A 7,265-nucleotide genomic window follows, 5' to 3' on the forward strand; every position below is an offset into this window, starting at 1 on the left:
TATGTGTGTGTGTGTGAGTAGTGTATACAAAAAGAATCCAGACCTGATAGTCTATGAAAAAGATATAGCTATAACAGAGTTTGATAGTAGTTCACAAACATGACAATAACTAGAAAAACACCAATAATGTTAGATTTCTATAATAATGATGATATTCATAATAAATACAGTGACTTGTTTTTCTCTTCTCAAGGCATAATTTAACAAATATTGTATAGTAAAGCCATTTGCAGTATGTGTGTCCATATACGTTTGTATATGTGGAGAGGTATTGGATTTTGTTACTTTGTTTCTTTTGCAAAGCCAATAGTATTGCCAATCTCATGTTTTCCAGTATGTAAGAAGATTTTACATGAGTGCTCAATGAGTTAGAAGTAGCAACCAAATCTGCTTCAAATGATTCCTGTTTATTGTCTGAAGTAAGGAATAATCATATTAGACAACGCAGTTCAAATATAAAAAACCTTAAAAGTACAAAATGGTCACAGCTGGAATGACTCTGATCGTAGGCCTATTCAGTCAGGGTTAACCCAGGGTTAAACAACAACAACAACAATAACATAACAGCAACAACAACAACATCAATAACTTGGCTTCTGGAAGATTTCCTTAGAATATTCAACTAATAATGATTTCTTTCAATGAAGCATAAGGCAAAATTTTCATATTGAGGTGGGTTTGAATTTTTTTTTTTATGTGTGAGTGCTTTAAATCTGATTTGGAAAATAATGATGCCATGGATTACAGGTTTATAATAGCAAGAATGACAAGGGAGTATCTGTAACTCAGTGCATAGCAAATATCACAGGGGGACTTTGCCCACAGGATACCAATTGTTTTACTTTTCTTGATCATATACACCAGCAAAAGATACTCACTTATTTACATGTATGTATGTATGTATGTATGTATGTATGTATGTATGTATGTATATTCACACATATATATATATATATATATATATATATATATATAGAAGATAGTATTGAACAGTGAAGATGAGTGGTCAACACCATATTTAGTGGATGAATATTTGTGGACTAACAATACTACCAATGGTTTCATGTGGAAAGATTTCCCCACAATTTTCAAGCAATCCACTTAAAAATGCTGGTAATTGTCTAGATCACTTAAACATTGTGGAAATTTTTTCTATATGAATCCACAAATAAAATATACATATATATACACATACACATACATGTTTAATACATCTATATATATAAAACAAGATGCTGGTTTACCCAAGGGTATGGTAGAAGATATTTGCCCAAGGTATCATGCAGGTTTGAAACTGGAACCACATGATCATGGAGCAAACTTCTTAACCACCCAAGGTAAAATCTTGAAATGGACAAATATGGCCCATGTGGTACAGTAACCTGGCTAGAACTCATTTATCAATGTCCACAGAGTTGGTTCAAATTTAGGTGCAAACCCAGCAATGTTAAGTGAAAGGGAGTTAGTTGATACTACTAATTCCACAACTTTACTAGTATCTTATTTGATTGACTTCAGAGGGATTAAAACCAAAGTTAATCTCGAAGGGATTAGAAATGAGATTGCAAAACACAGATATAACTTCCAGATATCAGTTATAATTATTTTTGATAATAATAATAATAATAATAATAATTTATAACAAAACCAAAAATTTAGGGAGAAGGAAGGGTCGATTTTACTGACCCTTTAACTTGACCGATACTTTATTTTTGCAAACCTGGAAAAAAAAAAATGGGTAAAGTTGACCTCAGCTGGGCTTGAACTTAGTATATGAAGAGATGGAACAAATACTGCATTTTTTCTAAAATATTAATAATTCTGCTATTGTCCTACATTCAGGTAATAACCATTTCAAATTTTGGCATGGGGTCCAAAATGTGGGGAAGAAGGGAGTTAGTCAATTACACTGACCCCAATGTTTAACTGTTACTTTAATTTATTGACCCTAAAAGAAACAAAAGGCAAAATTGATGTTGGCAAGATTTGCCACCCTCTGTTTCATAATAATAATAATAATAATAATCCTTTCTACTAAAGGCGCAAGGCCTGAAATTTGTGGGAGGGGATCAATCCATTACATCGACCCAGTGTTTCACTGGTACTTAATTTATTGACCCCGAAAGGATGAAAGGCAAAGTCAACCTCGGCAGAATTTGAACTCAGAATGTAGCAACGGGTGAAATGCCACTAAGCATTTTGTCCAGCATGCTAACGGTTCTGCCAGCTCACTGCCATAATAATAATAATGATAATAATAATAATAATAATAATAATGATAATGGTTTCAAATTTTGCCACAAGGGCAGCAGTTTTGGGGAATGGGGTTAAGACGATTACATCAACCCCAGTGCACAACTGGTACTTATTTTATCGACCCCCAAAAGGATGAAAGGCAAAGTCAACCTCAGCAGAATTTGATCTCAGAATGTAGCGATGGGCGAAATACTGCTGGGCATTTCGTCCACTGTGCTAACGACTCCGCCAGCTCTCCACCTTCATTAATGATGATGATAATAATAATAATAATAATAGACCAAAGTCACATGATATGGGAATTCCAGCACCCATGACAGATGAAATTCATTTTACCTCAATCTATGTGTGTGCTTTTATGAACCAAGCTCCAAAATGAAAAGATCCCTGAAGACTAATGCAGTATTTGATGGTCTAACAAGATGGCCATGTTGAGTTTGATACAAAGATTACTTTTTGGTATTAATACTGCTTTTGTTGTTTATAATTAATCTTTAATAATAATAATAATAATAATAGTAGTAGTAGTAAATTACATTTTTATTAGCTGTTGGGGCCCAAGACATTAGAAACCATACAACGACAAGAAACATGGTGAGGGCTTACATTAAATGATAAGAAAGTGAAGTCAACAGAAGCAATAGATAAAAATATAATGTCAACAAGGAAAGTTCCCCCAGAAGGGAGATGAAACCACTGAAATTAATTCAGGGAAAAACCCTACTCAAAGTGTGGTTTGCTCTGATGTACCAAAGACATCAAAATGCCCTCTCCTGGGTTCTTGTATCCTGTTTACAATTGCATAATCAGAGTATAACCATTTTAGACTTATCAAAATCACTATTCTTACCCATCTTTCTTAAATCATAGTAGAGGGCAGCGCCTCTCTCTTTCTTTCTCCACTCCCACTGCTCTCTTCAAGTGGTCCTTGAAAAAGCTGATGAGGGCTTAGCCAGAAAGGAAAAACCCCATTCCTAGAACTTTGAACCACTCACATGTCACTACTTCGCTCACCATAGCCACTGAGCAGAGGAAGACCAGCTGCCTGTTCTTGCATAAGGAGACTGACTGGTCAACCAATAATAATAATAACAACAACAATAATAGTAATAATAATAATGATTTCAAATTTTTGCCACAAGGGTAGCTTGGTGGTGGGGATTAAGTTGATTACATCAACCCCAGTGCGTAACTGGTACTTCTTTAATCGACCCTGAAAGGATGATAGGCAAAGTCAACCTCAGTGGAATTTGAACTCAGAACATAGCTGCAGACAAAATACCGCTAAGCATTTTGCCTGGTGTGCTAACAATTCTGCCAGCTCACCGTCTTATAATAATGATAATAATAATAATAATAATAATAATAATAATAATAATAATAATAATAATAATAATAATAATAATTACAACAATAACAATAATAATGATGATGATGGTGATGATGACATCTCTGGTTGTGACCTGGGTACAGCTTGTATAAATTAAAGCAAAGCCAAAACATAAATAATAATAATAATAATAATAATAATAATATTAATGGTTTCTGATTTAGGCACAGGGGCCAGTATTTTTGAGGGGAGGGTTTTAGTCGATACCATTGACCCTAATGCTAGCAGAGTACTTTATTTTATTGATTTTGGAAGGATGAAAGGCTAGGTTAACTGCGTGGGATTTGAACTCAGAATGCAAAAAAAAAAAAAAAAAAAAAAAAAAAAAAAAAAAAAAAAAAAAAAAAAAAAGAAATGCCACTAACCATTTTATCTGATACACTAACAGTTCTACCAGCTTGCAGCTTTAACAACAACAACAACAATAATAATAATCCTTTCTACTGTGGGCGCAACGCCTGAAATTTGGGAGAAGGTGATGAGTCAATCACATCGACCCCAACAATAATAATAATGATAATAATAATAATAATAATAATAATAATAATAATAATAATAATAATTATAATAATCGGGGAAAGTATTGGATAATTGAAGAGAACAGATAGCATGGTACCTCAGGCTGATGGTAGCAAGACTGTTACTCATATAAGACTCCAGGAGTTCCAACAAAACCTGAGTTAAAATAATAATAGTAATAATAATAATAATAATAATAATAATAATAATAATAATAATAGTAATAATAATAATGATCCTTTTTTTAATGTAGGCACGAGGCCTGAGATTTTAGGGGAAGAGATTAGTCGATTACACTGCTGGCTGCAATGCTTGACTGGTACTTTATTTCATCAACCCTGCAAAGATGAAAGGCAAAGCTGACCTTGGTAGAGTTTGAACTCAGAATGCAAAGATGGACATCATGCTGCTGAGCATTTTTGCCTGGCGTGCTAACAATTCTGCCAGCTCACTGCCTTAATAATAACAATAATAATAATAATAATAATAATAATAATAATTAATAATAATAACAATAGTAATAATTTTCAACTAGCAGTAACTATCAGTAACCATGCCTCAGATAACGCTCATTCGCTATGACGCTGCCACTTCAATTTAGGCCCCAAATCAGCAATTTTGAGGGGAAGGGCAGTTAATTGGTTACACTGACTTCAGTACTTGACTGGTTCTTTATTTCATTCACCTCAAAGGATGAAAAATAAAGTTGACCTCAGTGGGATTCGAACTCAGAAACAGTAGAACAAATACTACAAGGCATTTTTTCTGGTGCTTGAACGATTCTGTCAATCCACTGCCCTTTTAATCCTTTAGCTTTTAATACAGCCATATTTGGCTTAAAATTTCCTACCAGTTTTATGTTAAAAGTGGCCAGATCCAGCCTCTTGCACCTACCCTACAATGTCATTCTAAAAATAAACAATCACATCAGTGAAGTCTCAAAGGTATGAGATAATGTATGATAAATTCATATGAATGCAAATAGATAAACATTATATTTGATAGAATAACCCGAATGCTAAATGATTAAAAATAAAAATAGCAATCTTGATGTCTTGAGAAGGGCCGTTACCCAAAAGAATCTAGGATTAGTTGAGCCAGGTGGTGGTAGTAGTGGTGGTGGTGGTGGTGGCAGTGGTAGTGGTGGTGGAGGGCAGCAAAGGACTCAACGTTGCTAATGTTTTGAATGAACTGTGTCTTTGCTTGCTAAGCAAAATGAATAGCTTTATGTTGTTGAGTGGCTAAGTAGAAAGAACACTGAGCTGGTTGAGAACAAAATGTTTTTTCTTGGTGCTAACCATAGGTTTCTTGAGACCATTTCTAAGTTGTCATGGAACTGTAATGCTAAGCAAGAAGTTGCGTTGCTAGGCAAATGGGATTTTGTGTTGTTAACTGATAGGACTGTGCTACAAGGCACCAAAACCGTTTCTATTGCTAACCATATGCTTCTTGTTCCGATTACTAAGTAAATAGCTTTTTATGTTGCTAAACGTGTGGCTGGACCTATGTTGCTACTGAAAGAACTCTATGTTGTATAGCAACAAATTGTTTTGTGCTGAAAACTGTATAGTTTTTGTGTTCTTTTATTATCTATTGTTAAGTTGTCATGGAATTGTATTGCTAAGCAGCGAAACTGTGTTGGTCGGCAAAGCAATTTTATTTTGTTGCTAACTAAAATCTATTTGTGTTGCTAAATAGCAATATTACTATATCACTATGTCAGTTGCTGTTGAATAACAATATTTCTGCATGTCTGCATGATGTACATTGGTTACGAGTTCCATGTTTAATGCATGGATCTCTATCAAAATATGCTTGTGTGGTTTTAGCATTTGAGGCCTTAAACCAACCATGTGAGAGGGCGAAGGTATCGACTACAGTTTAATAATATTTAAAAATTAGAAATTTCTTTCCTGCTTGTCATTTTCAGTTTATTTATTTATTTATTTATTTTATTTTATTTTATTTATTTACGCTATAGTAATTCATTTGGTTGATTATAAAAACATATAATTCGTAATTGTAAAAAAAAAACAAAAAAAGGAGTAAAAAAAAGTTCTTTCGGAGTCATTCCATTTCTTATAATTATTACTGGACACAACATTGCATGAATTTGCAATTTAAACAAAAAATTAAACAAATAAATAAAAAAAAAAAAAACCACAAGAAATGTCATCAACAATGATGTTGTTATTTATATATGACAAGCTGTTGTTTGTAGTTTTTGTTGTTCAAGTGGCTATAGTTGTTGCAGTAGGTTCTTTCTTCATATTTTCTTCTTTCTTACTTTCTTTTTAAATTTTTTTTTGTAAAAAAAAAATCTTAAGCTTTTTTTCTTTTTCTTTTTCCTTTATATTCTTAGCAAAGAAAACACAACAGACCAGTTGGAAACAGTTACAAAGAAGAGGAGCAGCAAATTAGTCCTGTTGGGAATAAAAAAAAAAATATGTATATATTATATATAACAGTGTTGTGTCTTGGTGGGGTCATGATGCCAATGATAATAACACACAGGTTTGATTTCACTTCTTTATTGTTAGTCAATTGGTTAAATGTCACCATGTTACCGAAAAAGGTCACAAATGGTGATGAAAGAACTTTGACCTACAAACAACCAATTGATTGTTTAACCAGCACTTCAAACAAACAATAGATTAGTTAGTTGGTTAGACATCTAACGAATTGACTAACTATAAAGAAGTGAAATTGAACCTGTGTGTGTGTGTGTGTGTGTTATTATTATTGGTATAATAAACCTTCCAAGACACAACAAAATCTGTTTCAACACAAAATACAAAAACGATGTTATATATATTCTAATAAATATGTGTAAACAAGGTCAGGGGAGAAAAGTAAGGTCAGATTAAAACGTGAAAAGATCTGGTAAATAAGTGAGAATGGAGGGCAGGAAAAACTATGAAAATGTGAGGTTTAAGGGAAAAAGTAAAACAAGAGGGGATTGTTGGTTAAAAGTCAGATAAAATGAAATGGTTCCAGTAAATCAGTAGGGGCTAGAGAAATATATATATATACACATATATAATTATACACACACACACACACACACACATACATACATACATACATACATACATACATA

General features: G+C 33.1%; 1 protein-coding gene across 1 annotated transcript in view; it reads right to left on the reverse strand.

Annotated features, from left to right (window-relative positions):
* Positions 1-386: 386 nt before the first annotated feature.
* The window catches only part of LOC106877224 (CD9 antigen), a 183,587-nt gene continuing 176,708 nt past the window's right edge, over positions 387-7,265 (reverse strand). The window contains exon 8 of the mRNA XM_014926084.2: positions 387-6,588. The gene's annotated coding sequence lies outside the window, so the exon portion shown is untranslated. The remainder of the gene's footprint in view (positions 6,589-7,265) is intronic.

The sequence above is a fragment of the Octopus bimaculoides genome, chromosome 5 (assembly GCF_001194135.2).
Source record: "Octopus bimaculoides isolate UCB-OBI-ISO-001 chromosome 5, ASM119413v2, whole genome shotgun sequence".
NCBI lineage: Eukaryota > Metazoa > Mollusca > Cephalopoda > Octopoda > Octopodidae > Octopus > Octopus bimaculoides.